The sequence below is a fragment of the Lissotriton vulgaris genome, chromosome 3_1 (assembly GCF_964263255.1).
Source record: "Lissotriton vulgaris chromosome 3_1, aLisVul1.2, whole genome shotgun sequence".
Taxonomy (NCBI): domain Eukaryota; kingdom Metazoa; phylum Chordata; class Amphibia; order Caudata; family Salamandridae; genus Lissotriton; species Lissotriton vulgaris.
Window position 1 is genome coordinate 841,527,849 of NC_141689.1, and position 27,924 is coordinate 841,555,772.

Consider the following 27,924-nt stretch of genomic DNA (forward strand, 5'->3'; position numbering starts at 1 on the left):
ATCTCTAAGTTCAGGGGAGTACCAAGGGGCAGTCTTGTTGCTGCGTTTGAGTATGGTAGGTTTGATGGGGAGCACGGAGTCGAGTGACTCGGAGATCCAGTTGTTGAATTTCTCATTAGCCAGAAGGGGGTCGAAGGAGCTGGGAGGTCTGGAAGTTTCAAGACCTGCCCTTCACTCGGCTAGGGGAAGTTTCGACCAATTGCGGCCTCTACGAGCTCCCGGAGGTATAGGGAGGTGTGGTTCGGAAGTACACCAGGATATCGGAATGAGGAAGTGGTCTGTCCAGGGTAGGGGGAAGGGTGCTCCTACATGCAGATCGGAGCAATTGGAAAATATGGAGTCAAGGAGATGGCCCTTGTTATGGGTTGGGTCGAGCACTCGCTGTTTTAGCTGCAGAGCCGAGAGGCTGCTGATCATTTCTCGGGCAATAGGGTCTGTGGGGTCATCAAATTGGATATTAAGTTCCCCTAGGAGGGTGAAGTTAGATGGGTTGAAGGCTAGTTTCGCTATGATTGATGGGAGGGTGCTGGGAAACTGCCCCAGTGGGCCCGGCGGGCGGTATATGAGAATCCCTGCGAAGGTGCTGGTGGGGGAAAACTCTATGGTGAAGGAAAGACTTTCGCAGTCTGGGATTGAAATGGAGGAGCTCCGGCATCCACAACCATTTTTGTAGATGACTGATAACCCCCTCCCCTTCCCCCTTTGCGATCACCACAGAGTATTTGGAAGCCTTGGGGAAGGGTTTGAACGAGGTCGGGCTCCGACTGATAATGCAGCCATGTCTCTGTTAGGAACAAGATGTCGGGTTTGAGCTCTTCTAGCAGCATTGAGATTTCTAGGGAGTGTTTAGGGAAGGACCTACAATTCAATAGGTACATGCTATGCTGTGCCACCTTGGGTGGGGAGGTGGGGTGGAACCGAAAGCCACACTGAGGGCAGATGGTGTGTTGGGCTGCTGGGTCCCAGGAGGGGAGGCAATAGACAGGGGAACCTCTTCTTAGTTGATGTAAAAGCATTGGGCTGTATCTCCTGATAGTGGAGAATGAACGTGCAGGGGTTGAGGCCCCTGGCCCCGGCCGGTCACGGACGGGCGCAGACAGGCTTACTTTTGGCGCGCCTTTGGCGTGCCACTGACGCGCCTTCTGCGCGCGTCTGCTACGCGCAGAGAAAGGCATTTTTGAGGGCTGTGGGCGGTTCGAGTGGAGTCAGCCAATAGCGGTGCGCCCTTTTCCCCTCTAACCCGGAGATGTTTTTGCTAGTCCGCGCCTCTCTCCACATCAATCCGGAAGAATCCCGCGGTGGACCGGGAAGGTGCGGGTAGCCGAGCGCCCAAGGGTGCAGGAGTGCGGTTAGGTGATATTAGGCTTCGTGCTTCTTATTTATTAAAATGCGGCAAAAAATTATACAATTTTAGACACAAACTTTTAAAAAGCTTCAATAGGAACGGAGACTGCTGTGCTCCAGCGCATGTCAGCTGCGCAAATGATGAGCCTCTGGTTTTAGGGGCAGTGCGAGTGGAGTCAGCCACTAGCTCTGAGCCCTCCTCCTCTCTAACCCGGAGATGCTTTTACTAGTCTGAGCCTCCCTCCACATCAGTCGGGAAGAATCCCGTGGTGGACCGGGGAGGTGCGGGTAGCCGAGCATCTAAGGGTGCAGGAGTGCGGGTAGGTGCTATCAGGCTTCGTGCTTCTTATTTATTAAAATGCGGCGACAAATGATACAACTTTAGACACAAACTTTTAAAAAGCTTCAGGAGGAGCGGAGACTGCTGTGCTCCGGTGCACGTCAGCTGCGTGAATGATGAGCCTCTGGTTTTAAGGGCGGTGCGAGTGGAGTCAGCCAATAGCGCTGCGCCCTCCTCTGGAGGATTGAAGGGGAATTATTTCCCCAACTTAAAATGTGTCACAGGGCATGTTTGCCCACATCACCTCAGACTAGGAAACCCGTCCTCTCCCTTCCCCACTGTGTAAACACACCCTGTGGCCATTTTAAGTTCGGAAATTAAGTCCCATTGAATCCTAAGAGTCCCTAGGGTCAAACTAGCGCACTAGGTACCTCCAGTAAGTGCCGTTGCAGAGAGGCGTACAAAGTGGCACGGCCCGGACCACCTCTCTGCAACACAGTGCAGTGGCACTTACTGGAAGCACCTGGTGGGCTAGTTGCCCCCAGGGGCCCTCAGGATTAAGGGGGAGTTATTTCCCTAACTTAAAACACACCACAGGGGCGTATTTGCACACATCACCTCAGGCCCCGTCCCCTCCCTTCACCACGGTGTAAATGCGCCCTTTAGCCGTTTTAAGTTGGTAAATTAAGTTCCCATGAATCCTGAGGGTCCCTAGGGTCAAACAGCACACAAAGTACCTCCAGAAAGCACCACAGAGCTGCGTTGCAAAGAGTTGTTAAAAGGGTCGTGGTCGCATTGAGCAACGCAGCTCACTGGCGCATACCTGGTGGGCTTTTTGGCCCTCAGGGACCCTCAGTATTGAAGGGGAATTAATTCTTCAACTTACAACTCGCAAGGGGCACGTTTGCACAATGAATAAGGAAAGGGGCGGGGCTGTTGTGCGCTTTAAGTTGGAGAATTGATTTCTCTTCAATCCTGAGGGTCCCTGGGGGCCAACTGGCCCATCAGGTACCTCCAGTATGCGCCTGAGAGCTGCATTGCTGGGAGGTGTTCGGAGGACATACCCCTTTTTACAACACTGCAACGCAGCTCCATGGCACTTACTGGGGGGGTGGCGGTGCCCGGGGCCATGACAAGACTCCAGAAAGGGGGCCATTTACATAGTTCCGGGGGTGGTGGTCCCCGGGGCTTGGGGGTCCATCACAGAACCCCTAATTTTAATAATTAGAGCCCCGGAGAGGTGGCAGTCCCCGGGGCGTGTGGGGGAGTGCAAGCCTCCCACACAGGTTTAAAAAAAAAAAAAAGAAAAACAAGCCCAGGGGGGTTGCGGTCCCATGGGCTACAGGGAGCCATTAGCCCCCGCAAATATTTTAGATAAGCCCTGGGGGTGGCGGTGCCCGTGGCTTGGGGGGCCTTTGAGCTCCCAACCCATTTAACTCAAAAGCCCCTGTGGTGGTGTTCATGGGGTTGGGGGGGCGCCTTTGGACCCCCATTACAATATAAGATTGCGCCCGGGATTTGGCCCACCCGGGGGCTAAATAGTAACGAAGCGCTGGAGCCCACGTATCATTTTTTTTTCTGTGTCCGGATCCGCGGATCCTCCGCAGATTTTGACGATTTTTAAAAACAGCAGGCCTAGGGGGTCAGGGTGTTTCTACCCTGCCGCCTTTTCGTGTTTTGCACATTTGTTTTACTGATTTCTTGTGCCTCAGTCCTATTGAGGCACAAGATGGCTACCAACACTTCCTGGTTTCGAGTGTTGACAGTCAATTAGCATAAAGCTTGTGATCGGGATACGCGGCCCTAGATATCACTATTTTCTTAAGTTTGATTTTCTCAGCAACTACTGAACAGATTTAACCATTTAACAAAAAAAGTTCTTCCTGAACCAAGGGCTACTTTTTTGCCAAATTTGGTGTAATTCCGTTCAGCAGTTTGGCTGTAGCCGCAGCTAAAGTTTCCTATAGAAAATTGCCTGGAGTAAACACGTTTTTGGACCCCCCTTTTTTCTCAGCCCCGGCTTGACGAATCACCTCGAAACTTTCAAGATAGGAGCAAACTGGAGCGGGCCACAAGTTTTGAAAATTTGGCGAAGATTTGTCAACCAGCATCAAAGTTATTGGGAATAGAATGTTGCGATTTTCCTATGCTATGGATAATAGGTCCTAACTATCTGCCCCGCCGTGGAAGAGCGGCTCTGCGGCACCCGACACTTGGGCTGCTGAAAGGAGGGAGAGTCCGATATTGCAAGGAACAAGCGAAGCAGAATGTGCAGCTTCCAGCTTTCAACCCACCCACTAGGGTAAGACATGATAATTTCATTGAGTAATGGAGCACCCACTGTGGATTTAATTAGTGAACACCACAAGTTCCAAGATGCAAAGCGGCACACGCCCACATGGGCGGGACTGAGTGTACTACTTAACAGGTGTGTCACAATGACTGCTGTTCTCGTGTGAGCCAGAGATCAAGGACAAAGCACTGTCTGAAAGCGTTTGGCCTAAGACTTGGTTGGAGAGTGATGAGGCCATTTCTGCAGCCTGCAATAAAAGTATGGAATATAGAACTCTCTTGTGAGGCATTTTCTTTGAGGGCAATCCTTTGTGTGGTAATTTTGAGCGGCTAGTCCAGCCGCGAATCTGCCCCGCCGCAGAAGAGCGGCTCTGCGGCGCCCAACACTTGGGCTGCTTAAAGGAGGGAGAGTCCGATATTGCAAGGCACAAGCGAAGCAGAATGTGCAGCTTCCAGCTTTCAACCCATCCACTGGGGTAAGACATGATATTTTCATTGAGTAATGGAGCACCCACTGAGGATTTAATTAGCGAACACCACAAGTTCCAAGATGCAAAGCGGCACACGCCCACATTGGCGGGACTGAGTGTACTACTTAACAGGTGTGTCACAATGACTGCTGTTCTCGTGTGAACCAGTGATCAAGGACAAAGACCGTCTGAAACACGTTTGGCCTAAGACTTGGTTGGAGAGGGATGAGGCCATTTCTGAAGCCTGCAACAAAATTATGGAATATAGAACTATCTCGTGAGGCATTTTCTTTGAGGGCAATCCTTTGTGTGGTAATATATACATGGCTGCCCCATCCAGTTGTACTATGGATTCAATTTTAAAAGAATAAAATTGAAGAGATTGCACTTTCGTGGTCCGTGCTCTTCGTTTGTGCCCTAGGGGGAAGGCATTTGCGAAGCTGAAGAGTTCTACCTCATATCTACCTCACACACATATATATATATATATATATATATATATATATATATATATATATTACCTACTGGCGGTCGCCAGTAGGTAGTTATAGTTAGGATTGTTTTCCATAGGAAATCCTCAACATTCTATTTGGAATAACTTTGGCCCTGGTGGATGAGTCTTTGCGAATTTCTCAAAGAAGATGGCTAGGTTCGCTGCACTCCTTCCCTGAAAGTTTGGGGGGGATTGGTCAAGTGGGGGCTAAGATATAAGGGGGGTCCCAAAACGTGTTTTCTCAATGTTATTTTCCATAGGACCTTTAGACTCGGCTAGAGTTCGAACGGGTGAATGAATTTATAAGAAATTTGCCAAAACTGTAGAGTCTTGTTCGCAGATTACGCTTTTTTTGGAATGGTGTAAATCCGTTCAGTAGTTGTTGAGAAAATTAAAGTTAAAGTCAATTATATATCTATAGGCGCGCACACGTGCGCGCACCCAAGCGGCTGCGCGCGCGAGCGGAATTTTGCTGCGTGACATCTGTTAACGTTCGATTCGAAGGAAATCAGGAAGTTTTGTCCGCCATTTTGTCACTGCGAGTAAATATATTGTTCATTTCAAAGCGTTGAAACATGGAAAGGGGAGAAGGTAGAGATTGTCTTCCTGCGTAGGTTTTCTCGGGGTGTGCAGTAAGGCCCTTAAACGCAAAAAGATATAATTTTTCCCGGAAAAAAAAATACGGGGTGCGCGCACCCGGTCGCGCACACCTATTTACAAGAGTGTGGAAAAGGAGGTAAATCAGAAGTTTGAGTGCTTTGATATAAGGTGGCTCTGAAAAGAGCCCTTGTGTTAATTGAGTGTTTTCTGCATTTATAAGTAAGTACCGATGCAGAGCCTGATGTTGCAGAGGAAGATTCTGTTTCCCTCATTCGTGAAATGAACACCGTCTCTCCTATAGACGTCTTGCATGTGGTAGTGCAAGTTGTTGTGGTAAATAGAACCCATGCTATAATCTCTGAGGAACGCAGAGACAGATTTATTTACATGTCTCCTTGCTTTCTCAAATTGTGCACAATGGTGATTGGACCAATTCCATTTCTGTCTTTGGCATATATTGGAATATACCAAGGCAGATCGAGGAAAAAGTGTCATCAATTGTCGAAAGGTGTCTTTTAGAAGCATTTCCAGACCTACCCCAGTGATTGTGCCTAGATCGTTCCCACCACTGTGCACAATTATAAGGTCTGGTTCTGGGAGATGCATAAAAGTTTTCACCAATGGAATCAATTGGTGACATTTCAATCCTCTTTTGGAAATCCATGTTATGTGTACATTTGGTAAGCTGAGGTTGCAAATTCGTCTGCTTACTGCATATTTTTCACTCCAGTGAATATAACTGTGTCCTATTAGCCAGACCTTCATTTTCAAGGGATTTGTAGTCGTCCTCCGATCGGTTCTGGAAGTGGAATGGTAGTTAGAAGTTGAAATTTTAAATAAAGAAAAAGGAAGAGGCTGGGTGTGGTTAAAAAAATAAAAATGATTGGTTGATTGTAACAAGTGGAGAGTGAACAGGTCAATGTTTATGTTAAACGAAAAGTACTATTGGGTGTGAAAAAACAAGACATGTAACAGAGTTGTGTATTGGCAGGTGTTTCTGGAGGGAAAATAGTGTTCTTAGTTTGTTGTAGAACGTTGAGACATGAACTTTTGACCTGTGCCTTCAGGAAGGTGCAGAATGAGGTGTAACCATGGAAACAGCCGGAGATGGCAGTTGGTGATGGGTTCACTCTTTGGTGCCTCTGCATCTGAGTCTGTTCTCTGGTGGCTGGCGGACAACTGTTTGTTATTGTGGAGATGAAAGGGTGATAAGGAGAGAAATACGACATAGCGTGTGGCCTGTAGAAGCGTGGGACCAGTGATTAACTCTGAGAGAAGCGGAACTGTGTCGGTGCTTAGTAACAGTAAAAAAAAAATGTTAACAGTGGTATAACTGTCTTTACGGTGCGCGACCTACTAAGAAAGAGTTCACAGGCCGTAATTGGTTTGCAGGTTCTAGTATCAGTAAGTGAGGTCGAGAAAAGAAAACATTCAGGACTTTATTTATGAAGGCCTTGCGCCACCGGTGCGTTACTTTTTCCCATTTTAAGAAATGAGGCACTGGTCTTCATAAATAAGGTCCTCAGTGACTACAGTTAAGGTTATGTGGAACCCATGAATAGTTTTTCAATATGAAATCATTTCAGTTGAGATTATGGATTAAAAGAGAAACCGTGAATATTTGAAATGTTTATTTAGAAATGTACTGTTTTAAAGGCAAATCATTATGTAATATGAGTACAGAAATTGCAAAGAACACAGTAATTGGTATTGTCAGTAGTACATGGAATACAAACGCTATAGTTGAAGAAAAATGAATATAGTTGGAAAAAAACATTGTACACTCTTATAAGGAAGTATATTATATTTTAATAAATGGAAGAAGGTCTCTGGCCTTTCAGTTTGGGAACGATATATGAAAATGCAAGTGGTTATACATCATTACTTTATGAATCAGCTGTCAAACAACACGAAATTATAATGTCCACTGTTAGTAAAGCAAATAGGTCTGTTCTTCAAAAGAAAATATGGAAAAGAACGTGAAGAATATAGAAAACCAAAAGGAAATGAGGACGTCAATGGCTTGTTTGAGAGTTATTGAAGCATTGTTTAGGGAAAATAGGTAGCTTCTGCTTGTAACAGGAAATCAGTTTTATTATTTGAAAACATGTCAGCCATCCAATTGAGAAGATGAAAGGAGCATTCATGATCTGTCATTATTGGAGCGTCTTTTACCATCATAGGGCAGCTCAGTGGGTTTTCGATGTACCTCTCTGTTAGGAAATCTTGCGCCGCTGCGAATATATTCCAATGACCCAGAACTCCTTGTATCGCTGCAAAGGCCATAAACCCTCCGGAAAGTGTGTCATCTATCTAATTGAAAAGAGTAAAGCAGTACTGATGATCTGTTATAATCGGAGCGTCTTTTACCATCAGAGGGAGCTCGGTGGGTTTTCGATGTAGCTCGCTGTTAGGAAAGAGTTAAGTGTTCATTGTGTAGGCAAAGTATGCAGCAAGTGCCTCTAACATGAAATCATTGTTATCATCTGAAAACATGTCAGCCATCCAATTGAGAAGATGAAAGGAGCATTCATGATCTGTCATTATTGGAGTGTCTTTAACCATCATTGGGCAGCTCGGTGGGTTTTCGATGTAGCTCTCTGTTAGGAAATCTTGCGCCGCTGCGAATATATTCCAATGACCCAGAACTCCTTGTATCGCTGCAAAGGCCATAAACCCTCCGTTATAACAAAGCTGTTCATGATCAAGTAACGGATTCATGAGGTGATTGTAATTCGGTTCAGGAGGTACCAAATTGCAGAGACATAAATCCAGGGCCCACGTGAAATCACAGCTTAGGCAATGAAATACAGGCTGCACACAGGTGAAATGCGAATATCGAAATGATAATCGATATGAAGTATTCAAAGTCGAGAGGGGTAAGATGCCGTAGTAGTCAAGCATCCTCTGGCAAAATAGTTCTAAGTGGCCCGGCTCATTTGCGAAGGCAGGAGGGACATCCATTTTGAATTTCCCAAGATGGTACAGGAAACGGTGCAGCACCGCTGGTTGTATAGCAACTCCACAGAATTAGGTCGTCGGCTATGCAGTGGAGAGGAGCAGAATGACTTGATACATTTTCTAGGAGTCTAGTCACTTATATATTGCTTAGTGGTTATTAAAAAAGTAGCTTTTTTTTAACTGGAGGATGCGTTAAAAAATAAGGGAGTGATTTGAGGGAGTTGTAAAGCAAGGTCAATTTTTTTTTTACATCAATGCTGTTTTCTGTGAATGTTAGCTTAGTGAAAGATATGTGTGTGAGCAGATGCAACGTTCAGTTTTAAATGTGACAATGGCGCTCTTGTTCATGTCTTCCGATTCAAGGTCGGTATTCGCTGCCAAATACAAAGATTAAGAAACGCATGCGTGGGGTACATAGTGTGCATTCTTAAAGGAAAGTAAATGAAGGGTTATTTTTACCGCGTTAGCATTGTCGTTTAAAAAGTTATAGTGATTTCTATTGTATGTGAAGAAAGTGTCACTGATGAAGACTGAAAATAAATCCTTATAAATGATACGGACTGGTGTATTTTAGAAAAGGTTTGTAACATTACATGAATTGTGGAAAAAAAATAATGTAATTGAAAGTGTACGGTTTGAAAATGAAAAGTAGAGGTTTATAGTTCATGTTTTGAAAGCAGTTCTAGAGGGTCAGAAGAAAGTGTATGGTTTGAAAATGAAAAGTAGAGGTTTATAGTTCACGTTTTGAAAGCAGTTCTAGAGGGTCAGATGCATGATAGATTTATTAAAAATAGAACATGTTTTTAAATAGTATTTTGGAAAAAATATGTGTCTTTATGTACTATTTACATTATGTGCCTGTTGCGTATTCTTTGAGTTTTAGTAATCCTGTGTCTTATAAGTTTTCTAGGGGCGGTTTGAGGTTCATGGTGGGTTTGGGCAGGGAGGGTAGGTTGGGGGTTTGTAATAGGGGGTTTGGCTGGGGTGGAGTGGGGAGTTTAGTGAAAAGTGAGGGGGCGGGGAGTTACGGTGTTTGGTAATGGAGCAGAGTCAGAGGACGCCACATTTGTGTTATGGGCTGCCACGGAAATATGTATTTATTCTCAGAGGTTTATTATATTAAGGATATATATTAGCATGGTGGCTCTTGTCGTTTTGTTGTTTTGTGTATGTTTATAATGCTGGTTCTGTAGTTTTTGTTTATGGACCTTATTGCGACACACAGGGGATTTACGTTGCACAGTTGGCGATCAGAGACTTAGGAAATAAAACTTTATAATTGTAAGGGCTGTAAGCGATAGAAATCGCCCGTTCTCGGTGTAAAAAATATCACCACTATTGGTGGTATTTTCTACGGTGTTAGTACTCGAAGGAGACTAGTAACATATATGTGTAATAAAATTATGTAATAGGCTCAGCATTTTACATTATCTTGGAGAGCAAAAGTTGATTTTACATAGCAATAAGTCTCTTATAATTAAGGGACGGAGTGTATATAGTGCTATTTAGTACTCTGCTATGTGATTGATGTCGAATATTTCATAAGAGGAGGCTTTAAAAGATTTACGATAAACTGGTTTTCTAGGGAAGTGGGTGGAGTGCTCCGTGTAAATTGCAGAATAGAAACTAGTAAGAACCAATTGGAAGTGTTGTTTTAAAGTCACATGACTGCACATGCGTGTCTCAACGCCTGTACGCGATAGGTGGGTGCGCGCACCCGGTCGCGCACTATAAGAAAGCGGCGAGAAAATATCAGCTAATATGCTCTTCAAGCTTGTTTTGGTACAAAGAGTTAGTTCTGAAAAGAACTTTTTTTTTTTTTTTTTGGAAACAAGTGTTATGATGCTTTTTATTTCTTAAAGTTGCGACGACATTTTTCAGTATGTCATACTATCCAAATAAAGTGAAGAAATTTAACTTTTCTTGGAGCATTTATGACTCTCAATTATTTGTTTAATTAGAGTAAAGCTTTGCTCTCCGTATACAAGAAGTTCTCCACAGTTCGTGCATTTCATGTGCACGTTCGCCAGATATGGTCTCAAGTCCATCTCAGCACTCGATGGAGATACAGGTCGTCCACCGGAAGATGTGTTGATTACTTCTGATGGTAATAGCGTGGCCTCCGTTTTTCTTGTGAAAAGTGGTCGCTCATTTTCATCAGATTCGGAAGATGAATGCGGAACGGTAGCCATTGTATCGAAGTCTTCGGGAAGATGTTTGACGTTGTTGTCTCTTGAGAGTAGAAAAGAAAGTGATGGTAGTGGGTGGAGTGCTGCGTGTAAATTGCAGAATAGAAACTACCAAGAACCAATTAGAAGTGTTGTTTAGAAGTCACATGACTTCACATGGGAGTGTCAGGTCCTGTACGCGATAGAAGGGTGCGCGCACCCGGTCTCGCACTAAAATAAAGCGGCGAAAAAACATCTTATAATATGCTCTTCGAGCATGTTTTGGTGGAAAGAGTTAGTTCTGAAAAGAACTTTTTTTTTTTTTTTTTTGGGGGGGGGAAAGAAGTGTTATAATTTCTTAAAGTTGCTACTACATTTTTCAGTATGTAATAGTTTGAAAATGAAGTGAAGAAATTTATCTTTTCTTGGGACATTTGTGACTTTCAATTTTCAGTTTAATAAGAACGAGGCTCTGCTCTCCATACAAAAGAATTTCTCCACACTCGTTGCATTTCATATGCACCTTCGCAAGATATGGTCTCAAGTCCATCTCAGCACTCGATGGAGATACAGGTCGTCCACCAGAAGATGTGCTGGCCACCTCTGATGGTAATAGCGTGGCCAGGGCTCTTGTCGATGCTTTTGCATAATGCTCAGGATGCCTTTGTTTAACATGCCGCTGCATGGTGTGTGCAGAAAAGGAATATTTTTTATTTGGATTTCCCCTTGAGAGCTCCGAATTGCATATCGTGCAGGTTACTTTTGGCGCATTCACTTTCTTTTGATCTTCAGGATAAGTGAAAAATTGCCAAATGAAAGATTCCTTTTTTCTTCTTAACGGTGGTCGCTCATTTCCTTCAGATTCGGAAGATGAATCTGGTAGGGAAGCCATTTCAGCAAAGACTTCCGGAAGATGCTCGACGTTGTTGTCTCTTGAGAGTAGAAAAGATTGTGAGGAAAGTGGGTGGAGTGCTTCGTGTATATTCCAGAACAGAAACTACTAATAACCAATTGGAAGTTTTGTTTTCAAGTCACATGACTTTACATGCGCTTCTCAGGACGTGTAGGCGGTGACACTATGTAGTTACGAACGTGATTACATACTTAGGAACTAGCATTCAAAAAAACTATGAAATTCACTGAAAAAACCATAGGTTTTACACACGTTATAGTTAGGAAGTAGCATTTGAAAAACCTATGAAATTCACTGAAAAAACCATAGGTTTGACACCAGTTATAGTTAGCTGGAAATTTTACTGACATAAAACCAATGAAATTCCACGTTATAGTTAGTTGGACTCACTATAACTTGCGCGTGTAATTCACTGCTGATGACATTACATATTACATCACTCATGACATGGTCAGTGACATCACTTATGACACCATCCAGTGAATGTGTGTCTTTCTAAAAAATAAATATGATTTATATATGTATATGTAAAGGTCGAGGAAAGAATAAATGTTTAAATTATTGTCTTAATGAATGTTTTTTTCAAAAAGAAATGATTGGATAACTGGCTTATTAAGTGTACCTTAGTGAATACATATATTAGCGAGTAATGTTTAAATATTTAAATATATGTATCAGTGTTTCACTTTGTGAATAACTGGCTGCATGGGTTGATGAGTACCTACATGTGTAGGTATTTGGGTTCTTAGATGTTTTTTTAGTATCAGTATGAGTGTTTCTATGATTTCATGGGGGTATTACTAATCACATAGATGCATGAATGACTAACTCTCTCTTTGTATGTGTTTAGAAGACACCATATGTGCAGGACTGTATGGGTGGTTGAGTGTGTATAGTTTTATAGGCAAATAAATGGATGTTCAATAGTTTATTTGCTTGTGTGAGTATGTGTGTGAGTAACTTTTGGATGATTGTCGGTGTGTAACAGGATGTATAGGTGTATCACTACATATGATGAGTGAGTATATGTATGAGTAACTATATAGAACTGTTGGTGAATGAGAGAATGTGTATATAGATGGTGGAATTACTGAATTGGTTGTTGTAACTGGTATGGGTATGTCCATTTTTTGAAAATGTTAATTTCTATTTTTCAATATGTGTTTTAAGGGTTACATTACACTTAAAGGAGGTCTGTCATCAGTGATGTCATAAGTGATGTCACTGACCATGTCATGAGTGATGTAATATGTAATGTCATCAGCAGTGCATTACACGCGCAAGTTATAGTGAGTCCAACTAACTATAACGTGGAATTTCATTGGTTTTATGTCAGTAAAATTTCCAGCTAACTATAACTGGTGTCAAACCTATGGTTTTTTCAGTGAATTTCATAGGTTTTTCAAATGCTACTCCCTAACTATAACGTGTGTAAAACCTATGGTTTTTTCAGTGAATATATATATATATATATATATATATATATATATATATATATATATATATATATATATATATATATATATATATATATATATATATATATATATATATATATATATATATATATATATAACCTACTGGCAGTCGCCAGTAAGGTATATATAGTTAGGATTTTTTCTCTTTGGAACTTTTGAAAATTCTATGTCTAATAACTTTGGCGTTTGTGGACGGAATCGGCACATTTTGTTTCTGAGCAGCCCCTGAAAATTTGGGGGGGTTCGGTCAAGGGGGGGCCGAGAAAAAAGGGGGGTCCTAAAACGCGTTTTTCCCATTCATTTTTCTATAGGGCCTTTGGCCTCACTTTTAGCTCGAACGGCTGAATGGATTTACGCGAAACTTGGCAAAATTATAGGGACTGTTAGCCCGATGTGCCTTTGCTGGGTTTCAATATATGTGCTCTAGTGGATTTTGAGAAATTAACGTTTTAAAAAACAGATATATCTGTGACAGCGTCCCAGATAGCGCACCAGATCGCGTACTTTTCGCGTAACGGAGCTTTGCGTAGTGAAGCTGATTGGCTCTCCGGTGTCTGTCAACATTCTAAACATCCGGTGTGGCCGCCATCTTGTCTCTCGGTAGGATCGAGAGACAAGAGGAGGAGAAAAACGAAGGGGGAATTTAATGAAAGGGGGCAAGGTAGATCCTTCTTGACCCCCTAGGAATGATGTTGAGGTTATTAAAGGGTCCCGTGGGGCAAATAATAAAAATGTGATTTTTCGCGGTAGAAGCGCTTCTCGGTTCGCGACCCGGTAGCGAAACGGGAATTCGCCATTTTGTGTTTTGTTTTAATTAAATTACAAGATGGAGGAAAAACAATGTGAGAAATGGGTATAAGGGGGTATGGGAGACATATCCTGACCCCCTATGTTTTCTGAGGGTGGCTGAGGATGCTCATATATGTTGATACATGTCTTCCAGCGGCTGCGCGTGAGCGGAATTTTTTTTTTTGCTGCGTGACGTCTGTTAACGTTCGATTTGAAGGAAATCAGGAAGTGTTGACCGCCATTTTGTCACTGCGAGTAAATATTTTGTTAAAAATAATTGTTATAAATTAATTCTTATTGATAAACATTGTCTGCGCCATCTTGCCTTTTTTGCAATTACCGCGAAAGAGCGCTCCCTACCCGTTTTCACCCCTGCATTTTACTTTGAACACAGTCCCTACTAGGTCGCGCCCTCACGCAACCTTTTTCTGTATATTTATTTCCGGGTCACTGACCTTTGCCGAACCCAGCTACAGCCTTTACCATCACAGACGCACATTTGCTCTTTCGCGGTAAGCGTTTCCCTTAGCCACTGAATTTGTAAGACACTTAGGTGTTTGATTAATGTCAAGCTTAGGAGTTTCACATGCTAAATTCTCGCTTTTATTTGTATATAATTCACAGCACTCCGTCTACTTTAGTTAAGCAGCTGAAATGCACAAGTTATTTTCCTGCCAGCACGAGTCAGCAACTTAACGCACATGTTTTTTCACCTTGCACTTTAGACTTTATTATTTTAACTATAATCTTTTTCTTTCACGTTATATCACCCTTCATTGTGACAAACCAGTTTTTTAATCACTCACACTGTATGAACTCGCTGTTGTATTATTATTTAGCATCTATTAGGCAGCCTATGAACTATTTTTTACATGATGTAAAATATAAGCATTTCTTCGTTTTTAGAAATATATCCCCAGATGAAGGCATAAAGGAAATGCCGAAATGCATTGGGATGGTATGAGTGCAAAATGTTAATGGAACAGGAATAGCAGCAAACGCTTGTGAACATAACAATCTATGAACACATGTGAATAAAACATTCAGACTACAACTTTTGGAGTAGAGTCATAATCTTTTTGTGAAACCTTGATTCAAGGACATTCTTGGATCCTAGAGGACATCTCTCAGTGTTGAGAGTGCAGCCCTTATTTCAGTACATTACGCCTCCAGACAGAAGGCGATACTCTGGAGATCCATACAACTTTAAAAACTTTTTAAAAAACGCTGTGCGCCCGGCAAACTACCCTTATTTTCATCAGAATCGGTATTTTACCATGGAATACAAATCCATGATAAAATACCGATTCCTGTGTACATGCACATCTGTGCATGTACACATATGCCATGTGACAGACAGACGTGTCCTTAGGGCATGTCTGTGTGCCACATTGCACACATGCCCGTTTTGGGGGTGCTAGATGGTGTCAAAGTGATACCCTCTGCACCCTTGACAAATTCGGTATTTACCGATTCGGTAAATACTGAATCGGTATTTGAATTGAATCCTATGGGCTTCAAGGCACTTAGGATTCGATAGCAAATACCGATTCGGTATTTACCGAATCGGTAAATACCGAATTTTTAAGGAATCGGTAATAAATCAGATGTTGGTACTTACATCCCATTTACCGATTTTGAAATACCGAATCGGTAAAATTCGGTAATATTCGGTATTTCAAAATCGGTAAATGTGATTTACCTACATCTGGCCCTAGGTGTATTATTGTTTTACATAAAATGTTTTAAAACTTTGTTTGAAATCAAATGCATGCACACTTAGGGCCAGATGTAGGTGGTCGTTTCAGGCCATTTACAGAGCGGTTACGGTCGTTTTTGGCCGTTTCCGATCGTTAAATGGCAAATCGGTATGTAGGGGCTTAAATCCAAGGCCACGTGTAGGTAAATCTACATTTACGGATTCGGAAAAATTATTTGTTCGGTAAAATACCGAATCGGTAATTTTACCGATTCTGTTAATTTGTTATGTAGGGGGGAGTCTTCTGAGTCCCAAAGGCCTTAACGAATCGGTATTTTAGCATGAAATCAAACTTCATGGTAAAATACCGATTCCGGTGTGCATGCACATGTGTGCTCGCATACCTATGTCATATGAAAGGCAGACCTGCCCTTAGGGCTGGTTTGCTTGCCACATGGCACCTGTGCCTGTTTTGAGGGTGTCAGAGGGTGTCGAAGTGATACCCCCTGCACCCTTGTGCATACTTTTTTTTTTTATAGCATTGTCGAATCTAGTTCTTACTGTTATTGATTTACTGTTTGGTAATAGTGGTTAATAACATTTTTTATTATATTTCTCCACAGATTCAACTGCAGATTATTTGGGAATTAGACAATGCCGTCTAAGGATAGAATTCGAAAGGCTACAAAACGTCAAAGACAGCTTGACCCCGGGAGCCGGCCGCCTATGTCGGGTGCGATCTCAGGCTACACCAGGGCTATAAGACTTGGGGAGGGGGTCGGAGCCAAGCGTCTTCTCCGAGTCTGTGCCATCACACCGCCCCTCGGGGGCCACCGTCAAGCGGTTTAGGGAGGTACCGTATCACATTGTTTTCAAATGCAGTCAGGTCCATATGGCTGAGATACCCGCCACCCCCTCTCAACACAATCCCCAAAAGGAGGGAAACCGGAAACAGTTCTTTAAAGTTTTTGGATGTGGGAGGGAGTGACCCTCCCGGCCGTATTTATTAAAACAAAAAATTAAAACATTAAACGTTTCATGTTATGTACAATTTCATTATCACATTGCGATGTTTGGCTAACCTTAACATATTCTCTAATACAGAGGTTCTCCTAGCCGAACTAGCATCCTACAAAACATTCTCTAGAAACACTGAAATTGTACATCCTAACGTTTAAGGGCCAACGGCAAGGTCATAACCGGTGTCAAGATCCCTAACCAGACTTACCCCTCCCACTTGGGAGGGGCGACAGCACAGAGGCTTACCTCAAGTGCAACTACTAACAATTTCCCTTGACTTGACGGGGGCACTTAAGACTCGACGCCATTTAAAGGTCGTTCGAAGACTTGTGTGTGGTATCTGGAAGGTATCGTGGACCTCCCCCCACCCCACACAACTTACCGCATCTGCCGTCGCAGATGACACTGGCCCCGGGAAATTCCCCAGGAGGGGGCTGTAACCCCTCCTACAAAGGAAGGGGCCTTGACCGCCTTTCCTTTACTTCCGGCGACCCGCCCTTAGACGGGACCGCCTCCCCCTTGAGGGGCCAATGGCCACCTCTCCCGAGCGCTCCCATCCGTGTTGGGTGACGCCCACTCATAGGGATCTACCAATTAGTGCTCACCGATCATGACCTTACCGCCTACCAAAAATAAATACGACAATTCTTATTCAAACCCAGGAAAACATTGGTCGCTATGACCCAAAGAACATGCTTCAAATGCAACACTACATCAAATCATTTTAATCGTAACAACTTACACGATATTCACCATACTTTATTATGATCAACAACAAACTGATACTTTCACAGCCTGTAAACGAAACGGAAAACATACTTATATCATTCACTTAATTGCACGATGACTTGCTGTCCTCAGGGGCTGGTGGGTGGGTCAAAATTGGCTCTTCGTTCTGTCCCGAGCTCACGGGTAGCGAGGAGGTGCAGCTTCGGAGCACAAGAACAAGAGGACGTCTTCTGGTCTTGCGTCTCTCTTTATCCGTCTTCAGGGCGGGCGAGAACCCGCCCCTGCCTGCCCCTAGGGCGGGGCTGGCTACGTCGGTGTCTAGGCCAGCCCACTCTAGGGCGGGAAAAAACGCGCCCTGGCTACGCCGCTTCGGGCATACCAGCCGAGACGCGCCTCCCGCCCAAAAAATGGCTTCCCGGGGGGATCGAGGCACTCAGCCATACGTTCGGGGGGACCGAGTGGTCGCCCCTTTTCATATGGCTGAGATACCCGCCACCCCCTCTCAACACAATCCCCAAAAGGAGGGAAACCGGAAACAGTTCTTTAAAGTTTTTGGATGTGGGAGGGAGTGACCCTCCCGGCCGTATTTATTAAAACAAAAAATTAAAACATTAAACGTTTCATGTTATGTACAATTTCATTATCACATTGCGATGTTTGGCTAACCTTAACATATTCTCTAATACAGAGGTTCTCCTAGCCGAACTAGCATCCTACAAAACATTCTCTAGAAACACTGAAATTGTACATCCTAACGTTTAAGGGCCAACGGCAAGGTCATAACCGGTGTCAAGATCCCTAACCAGACTTACCCCTCCCACTTGGGAGGGGCGACAGCACAGAGGCTTACCTCAAGTGCAACTACTAACAATTTCCCTTGACTTGACGGGGGCACTTAAGACTCGACGCCATTTAAAGGTCGTTCGAAGACTTGTGTGTGGTATCTGGAAGGTATCGTGGACCTCCCCCCACCCCACACAACTTACCGCATCTGCCGTCGCAGATGACACTGGCCCCGGGAAATTCCCCAGGAGGGGGCTGTAACCCCTCCTACAAAGGAAGGGGCCTTGACCGCCTTTCCTTTACTTCCGGCGACCCGCCCTTAGACGGGACCGCCTCCCCCTTGAGGGGCCAATGGCCACCTCTCCCGAGCGCTCCCATCCGTGTTGGGTGACGCCCACTCATAGGGATCTACCAATTAGTGCTCACCGATCATGACCTTACCGCCACAGGTCCGGATAGTTGACCGGCTATCTGGACCCCCCACAAAACTCCTACCTAAAGGTCATGTTTTAACGACTTTAACCAAGCTAAGAAGTCTCCTATGAGTAACTCATTCCCCACCCTTGACAAATGCACACCATCCCCCATATACATACTGTCATCATTAATACAACTATGCGAGATCGAATGCAATGTCCTGGCACGGAACAACCTACTCACTTTGTTATTCAATTTTCTAACAGAATGATTCAAAGCAGGGATCGAGATAGCCCCCCGCCACACTTTTCGTGGGATCATATGAGACCACGCAATTATGCACCCCGGAACTCTCCTCGCTAACCAACTTACCGTGGAAAGCATAGCCTCCAGGAGAAGTCGTCTACCGGTGGTGACCAAATCATTGCCCCCCAAATGCACTATGACTATGGACGGCGGTGACCTTATCCGCTCTAACAGACCCTCAAAGAATGCCTGAAACTGGTCAATACAGAGACCGCCCCTTCCGTAGAAGGACACTCTGTACCCGTATTCCCCAGGTACGTGAATCATGTCACCTGCTTTGAATACGTCTGCGGCCCGTCTCACGTATGAGTGGCCCACGACCCACACCTCCTTCTTCACAGCCGGTGACGTGCGACCGCTGGCCTGGTGTTGGGTCGACTGCACAGTCCGCCCTGCCGCGTAGGCTTGCGCAACTGAAAACAAACAAAAGACAAGAAGCGTGAGTACATGATTACCGCTTCACAACATGTGCAATCGCACGTACCTCCTATAACAATTGGAGGACCAGCGCCCCACACGTTTCACTTGTTCTACATTAAGACCCCTGGCTGTCGCTTCAGTGGCAGCCCCTATTCGAAAGGAATGGGTCCCAAATTCGCCCGGGTCCAAGCCCGCTGCGGCAATGGCCATTGCAAGCACCCGCTGAAACTGAAACCTCGTCAGCGGGGTGGCGTCTACATGCCTCAACAATGTCCCCCCCCATGATGCCACCCTTCGTGCTAGGTAATCTTCTAAGCACTGTACCGGACACATGGATGACCCGGGGATCCTGCGAATGATCGTGCAGTCCCCCCTCCCATCTTGGTCGGTCTTGGACCTGAGGAAGGAGACAATCATCGCATCGCCCCTGATCTGAACATGTTCCCTGCACAAGCCCCCCGCCACATCCCGTTTGTTCCTTGCAACCAGCTCACTAACTCTCATAGCCCCGTGAAATGCTAGCGTAAATGCAGTCCGGAACAAACAGGTCTCGAAAGGAGACGAGCATGTGTTAGGGAGTGAAGCCAGCAACTGGAACAACCTATCCAGACCTATCGGTCGTCTTACGTCAACTCTGCGACCCTCTAGGCGTTGCCACCCACGCAGCGCCCTTTGTACTGTAAAAGACGCTGTCGGGTCCTGGATGCCATGGGCCCTGGCAACAAAGGAAATGGCGGCACGATGCCTTTGGGCCGTAGCCACCGATTTCCCAGCCCTCCGTAAAGACATCAGAAAAAGTACTACCCACTCTTCCTGACCCCAAAGTCCCCCTCTCTCTGCTCCCAAAAAGGCTAAATAGGCCTGAAACGCCCCTTCATATGCCTTCCTTGTCCTGGGTGCTAGACTCTCTCCCACGAGGTGACGAAGTTCGGGGCACCGAGAGACCAGAGAGCTTCGGGGAAGGGTGCCGGCTCTGGGTCCGCTGAAGGAAGGAAACCCGAGAAAGCCTGCATGTAAAAACGAGACAGTGCATCAGCCGCCTGATTCATCACCCCTGGGACATGTTGTGCTCTGAATATCACGTTCAGGTGCATACACAGTAAGACAATTTCTTTGAGCAGCCTCAAAATCAATTTACAACGGGCCGCCTGACTATTGATGCATTCTACCACGGTCATATTGTCGGACCAGAACACGACAGAATGATCTCTGAACCCTTCTGGCCAGGTTCTCAGGGCCACCAGAATGGGAAATAGTTCAAGGAAAGCAATATTACTCGTCAGCCCCTTCTCGTGCCACCATAGAGGCCACCTTTGTGCAGACCATTTCGTGCCGAAGATGGCGCCAAAGCCTATGCTTCCTGCTGAATCCGTCCATAGCCCGAGCTCTTCGGAGGACACGGCTGGCTTGTTCCAGACGACTCGGCCATTGAAGTCCGCCAGAAATGCTAACCAAATCCGCATGTCCTGGCGGACCTCAGCCGATAACCTTGTGCGATGATGACCCTCCTTTAGGCCGACCATCGATTGGGCAATTGAGCGGGAAAAGGGGCGAGCCATTGGGATCACCCTCAAGGCAAAGTTCAACTTTCCCACTAATTGTTGCAACTGATGCAGTGTAACCTTAGATGCCTTTAAACATACTTGGAGGGCTGTCCTGAATTTCAACACTTTGCTGGCTGGTAAACGGAAACACCCCTCCCTTGAGTCCAACTCGATCCCCAAAAACTCGATGCAAGTCGTGGGACCCATAGTTTTACCCGGTGCCAATGGCACGCCAAAATGACCCATCAACACACAAAATTCAGCTAAGGCCTGGGCACATTCGGGATTTCCGGCGGGGCCAAGGAACAAGAAATCGTCAAGGTAGTGCATTACATTTCGGAAACCCGTTTTCCTAGTAAACACCCATTGCAGGAAAGTACTGAATTGCTCAAAATAAGCACATGATATAGAGCATCCCATTGGCATGCACCTATCCATGTAAAATGACCCCTGGAACCCGAATCCCAGAAGACGCTGATCGTCTGGGTGTACCGGGAGCAACCGGAACGCTGACTCGATATCTGATTTCGCCATCAACGTCCCGGGCCCCAGGCGATTCAAGATGGCTACTGCCTCATCAAACGATGCGTATCGCACCGAACAAACTTCTGGATCAATTGCGTCGTTCACCGAAAGACCATGTGGAGCAGACAGATTATGGATCAAACGAAACTCACCTGGGTCCTTCTTGGGGACCACCCCTAACGGAGAACAAACAAAATCCGGTACCGGGGGTACGCAAAACGGGCCGGCGACCCGTCCCCGGCTAACCTCTTTCTGAATTTTCTCTTGTACTACAGATGTATGTTGTAAAACGGAAAGTTGATTTTTGCGAATCCCTACACCCTGAAAGTCCCCCACCGGGATGCGGAAACCATGTGTAAAACCGTTCCGCAGCACCCCGGCAGAAGTACGATCCGGGTATTCATTGAGCCAGGGAATCATTGCCAAGGTATCAATCGGGGTTGGTAAAGGCGCCCCTCGGACTAGTTTAGACCTGTTTGGCGCCTCCCTTACCCCCATTCTCACCCGTTCTGGCTCTGCACGATGACTCAGGATGGGACGACCCACACGTACTACACTCGTGCTTGAATTTACACGATCCCGGAGGCCTGGTACATTTCCCTTTGTTGTAATTAAAGCAGAAACCCTTTCTCCCTGCATTGCCTGCGGGCCTCGACTGATCGTCGGTGCTCGTACTTGGTCGAAAGGGCGTCCCCACATTTTGGCGGGAGTAATCAACAACATTGCTCCCAACCAATGGCATTTTTAACATTCCCGATTCTTTCATTTTATCCCATGTTACAGAATCGTAACAATCCCAGGTCAAACTCTTGTTATGTTCCTTTTCTTTCCTGAACAAATTGTCATAACAAAACCAATGGTTACCCTGATACGCTGTCGAGTAACCCATAATTCGTGATTGATAAATGGGAAACTCAGGAAGCAACTCGGGGCTACGTTCCCCCAAAATCGATGTAAAAATTCCCCACGCATTGCCCCAGTTGCCAATATTCTCATTTACCTTAAAGGCGGCCATTTTTGCGCGCCAAACACTCGGATGCATTAGGTCCTTCTGACTTCTAACATGCTCCACCTCATAATGATCAACAAGCAAGGAGAAAATATTCACGTACTCCCCAGCCCAGATCTTTTCCTTTATAGCTAAAGGTACATGTTGTCCCAATCTCTCTCTACGAGAGGGTGCTGACTCGTCCCTTGCAATCGGCAATGGCCGCTTACCTGCACCGGACGCAGCTTCTGCCGCTTGCGGCTTGTCTATTCCCGCCAACGGCGTAGTCACTTTAGCTGCATCTCTCTTCTCACGAAGCCCTCTTATCAGCGCCTGTGCCTCGGCAGCCGTGGCGCCATCACAACTATCCCCCAACCAAGCTGCTAGCTGTGCTGCCAGCTCGGGGGGTATGTCTTTCTTGGATGTCGGGGTGACGACAACGGGGATTGGATTCCCCTCCATCGGTACTGGTGTCGGTGCCTCGAGCGGGGCAGAGGGAACCGGGACATCTCCACCGGCTGGAACCCTTCTCGGCCTCTTAGGTCTCCCTCCAGCCGGCGCAGAGCCCGAACCCTCCTCCCCGTCTCGCTCCGCCAACCGTTTCTTTATGTCGGACACCTCTTTGCAAAGGGCCCGCACCATCTGTTCGGTCGTCATTTTCTTTGCGCCTTTCTTGGGCATCTCTCCGACGAGGTATCTAGAAGACAAAGAAAAAGATCAAAACGCTCAAAATTGGCTCTTCGTTCTGTCCCGAGCTCACGGGTAGCGAGGAGGTGCAGCTTCGGAGCACAAGAACAAGAGGACGTCTTCTGGTCTTGCGTCTCTCTTTATCCGTCTTCAGGGCGGGCGAGAACCCGCCCCTGCCTGCCCCTAGGGCGGGGCTGGCTACGTCGGTGTCTAGGCCAGCCCACTCTAGGGCGGGAAAAAACGCGCCCTGGCTACGCCGCTTCGGGCATACCAGCCGAGACGCGCCTCCCGCCCAAAAAATGGCTTCCCGGGGGGATCGAGGCACTCAGCCATACGTTCGGGGGGACCGAGTGGTCGCCCCTTTTCACAAACGGCCCCCACTTACTTTGAGAATAGTGAAGCTGCAGCAGGTGCAAATAAGGTTTAGACAGTGTTACAAGCGCTGCTCAGAACTCTGAAGTATGGCACCCAACATCCAGGACTTATGCCATTTGTGCAAGGCAGTGACATCGAAGTAACTCAGGGACCAAAACCATGAACGAACACTCATGTATTAAAATTTTACTATTGATGCTTGACTGAGGCCAAGGAGATCAGAGTGCATGAGTCTCATGCTCGATCGATTGAGCTAGCCGGATCGGGCAACTAAAAGTATGAAATAGTTATGTAAATAGTTATTTAATAAAATGTTTTACCCTGTTACTTTGCTGGTGTGTTGTATATATTTATAATATTTGCATAGGGTTTGTCGTTATTTTGGGTGGGGTGGGTGGCGGAGCCGAGCTGTCTTGCAGCCATCATCGCGTGGAGCTCAGTTCATCTCACTAGTTTCGTATTTCTCATGAGGGGTTGTTCTTAATGTTTCTATTTTAGCTAGGTCAAAAAGAGATCCCATTAGTGGCCTACTGATTTTGCTCGATTCCTTTTGTTTTTTGAAACAATTTTTCACTATCTGCAAAGACTAAACAGAGTATTGCGACTCTGTGCTTGTTTGTAAATAGAGAATGAACCAAAGAGAACTAATTCTAAAACAGTAAATGCTTGGATAACAATCAATCAAATGGAGAGAGAAGCAGACACGACGGATTAGAACGGGGGCAAAGGCCTGCGTTAACTACCCTTCACTATCTGCAAAGAGAGAGTACTGCTAAGAGAAAAGCGAGGGGGGGATGGGGGGGGGGGCAGCGTTCAAAGTACATCAGCGTGCATAAATACGAAAATGTTTTTACCTATCACGTACTTCACATTTGACAGCTTTTGGTATTTGCTATTAAAAAAACATTGAAATTCACTGAAAAAACCATAGGTTTTAGGCCATATATAGTTAGGGATTAGCATTTACAAAACCTTAATTTACTCGCACAAAACCATAGAAATTCGCATATATAGTTAGATGCAATAACTATATATCGCGCACCCGCAATCCACTGCTGATGATGTCACATATTACATCATTCATGACATGGTCAGTGACATCACTGATGACATCTCAAATGACATCACTGATGACATCACTGATGACATCTCAAATGATATCACTGATGACATCTCATTTGACATTACTGATCACATCACTGATGATATCATTTATGTGATAATACAATGAACATCTTCAGACTCTAATATAACCTTAGATACAATCAGTGTAAACAGACACTCACAGACTGTCACTTATCCATGGAGTTACTCACACACCTAGTCAGTCATGCAAAGAATCAATCACACCTCCATTTTCTCAACTATACAGTTATACACACCTTACTTATTCAAACATATACTAACACATATTTGCTCTCTTATACAATCCCTGATACATGTTCACAATGATCCATACAGCCACTCACACATTCACTGGCTCCTATGCACAGTTATTTATATATGTCAACTCTCACATGTACTGTGTTTTACATATGTACTTACTTTGACATGTAGCACTGAGAAATCCATTCAATCACCAATACACTTATGCAGACAGTCAACCGCCCATACAGCTGTTTCCACATGCACTTTTGAACCCATACATCTAGTGAATCAACTACTCACACATCTATGCACAGAGTCATACACCTCGCCGCCACCCACACACACACTCAGTCTCCCATACAAATACTTGGGCAAACAATCAATAACCCTTTTAGTTACTCATATAGCTACTGATTAACACATGCAGCAGTTTACAGAACAACAGACATAATGATGCACAAATTAAGACAGTTTAGTCACTTACCCATGCACTCAGTGAGACACATTTAATCACTCACTCATACAGTCAGTCATGCACCTACTAAATCCTTCATCCAGACACTTATACATCCACTCATTCTTCAATATGTAAGACATATTTTAACACACAGTCACTGGATGATGTCATCAGTGATGTCATCAGTGATGTCATTTGAGATGTCATCAGTGATGTCATCAGTGATGTCACTGACCATGTCATGAATGATGTAATATGTGACATCATCAGCAGTGGATTGCGGGTGCGCGATATATAGTTACTGCATCTAACTATATATGCGAATTTCTATGGTTATGTGCGAGTAAATTAAGGTTTTGTAAATGCTAATCCCTAACTATATATGGCCTAAAACCTATGGTTTTTTCAGTGAATATATATATATATATATATATATATATATATATATATATATATATATATATATATATATATTCACTGAAAAAATCACGGGTTATAGACCATATATAGTTAGGAATTAGCATTTACAAAACCTTATTTTACTCACACAAAACCATTGAAATTTCATATATAGTTAGTTGCACTAACTATATATCGCGCACCCGCAATCCACTGCTGATCATGTCACATATTACGTCATTCATGACATGATCAGTGACTTCACTGATAACATCACTGATGACATCACTAATGACATCTCAAGTGACATCACTGATGACATCACTGATGACATCTCATTTGACATTACTGATCACATCACTGATGACAACATTAATGTGATAATACGGTGAACCTCTTCAGACTCTAATATAATCTTAGATACACTCACAGACTGTCACTCATCCATGGAGTTACTCACACACCTAGTCAGTCATGCAAAGAATCAATCACACTTCCATTTCTTCAACTATACAGTTATACACACCTTACTTATTCAAACATATACTAACACATATTTACTCTCTTATACAATCCCTGACACAAGTTCACAATGATCCATACAGCCACTCACAAATTCACTGGCTCTTATGCACAGTTATTTATATATGTCAACTGTCACATGTACTGTGTTTTATATATGTACTTACTTTGACATGTAGCACTGAGATATCCATTCACTCACCAATACACTCATGCACACAGTCAACCGCCCATACAGCTGTTTCCACATGCACTTTTGAACCCATACATCTAGTGAATCAACTGCTCACACATCTATGCACAGAGTCATACACCTCCCAGCCACCCACACACACACTCAGTCTCCCATACAAATACTTGGGCAACCAATCAATAACCCATATACTTAATCATAAAGCTACTGATCAACACATACAGCAGTTTACAGTACAACAGACATAATGATGCACAAATTAAGACAGTTTAGTCACTAACCCATGCACTCAGTGAGACACATTTAATCACTCACTCATACAGTCAGTCATGCACCTACTAAATCCTTCATCCAGACACGTATACATCCACTCATTCTTCAATATGTAATACATATTTTGACTTTACAGAAACACACAGTCACTGGATGTTGCCATCAGTGATGTCATCAGTGATGTCATCAGTGATGTCATCAGTGATGTCACTGATCATGTCATGAATGATGTAATATGTGACATGATCAGCAGTGGATTGCGGGTGCGCGATATATAGTAAGTGCAACTAACTATATATGAAATTTCAATGGTTTTGTGTGAGTAAAATAAGGTTTTGTAAATACTAATTCCTAACTATATATGGTCTATAACCCATGGTTTTTTCAGTGAATTTTCAAGGTTTTGTAAATGCTAATTCCTAACTATATATGGTCTATAACCTATGGTTTTTTCAGTGAATTTCAATGGTTTTTTAATAGCAAATATCAAAAGCTGTAAAATGTCAAGTACGTGGTAGGTAAAAACATTTTCGTATTTATGCACGCTGATGTGCTTTGAACGCTGCCCCGCCTCCTCTTTTCTTTTAGGAGTATTCTCTCTTTGCAGATAGTGAAGGGTAGGTAACACAGGCCTTTGCCCCCGTTGTAATCCGTCGTGCCTGCTTCCCTCTCCATTTGATTGATTGTTATCCTAGCATTTATTGTTTTGGAATTGGTTCTCTTTGGTTCATTCTCTATTTACAAACAAGCACAGAGTCGCAATACTCTGTTTAGTCTTTGCAGATAGTGAAAAATCGTTAAAAAAACAAAAGGAATCAAGCAAAATCAGTAGGCCACTAATGGGATCTCTTTTTGACCTCGCTAAAATAGAAACATTATGAACAACTCCTCATGAGAAATACAAAACTAGTGAGAGGAACTGAGCTCGACACCATGATGGCTGCAAGACAGCTCGGCTCCACCACCCACCTCACCCAAAATAACGACAAACACTATGCAAATATTAAAAATATATACAACACACCAGCAAAGTAACAGGGTAAAACATTTTATTAAATAACTATTTACATGGCAGCCTGCTGCAACATCGATCCAAACAAGCCTTTGTATTTGGGGCTCAAAATCAACAAGTAACAGGGTAAAACGTTTTATTAAATATCTATTTACATGGCAGCCTGCTGCAACATCGATCCAAACAAGCCTTTGTATTTGGGGCTCAAAATCAACCATCAATAGTAAGATTTTCATAGGTGAGTGTAGGTTCATGGTTTTCCATCCACAGACTAAAAGCCTGGAGTGGGAGTGAAAGAACAATACCTAGGTAAGAAGGAAGGCAGAGGTTGTGGGAAGGACTCTGGATATGGTATGTTACTTGGTCCCTGAGATGCTTCGATATCACTGCCTTGCACAAATGGCATAAGTCCTGGATGT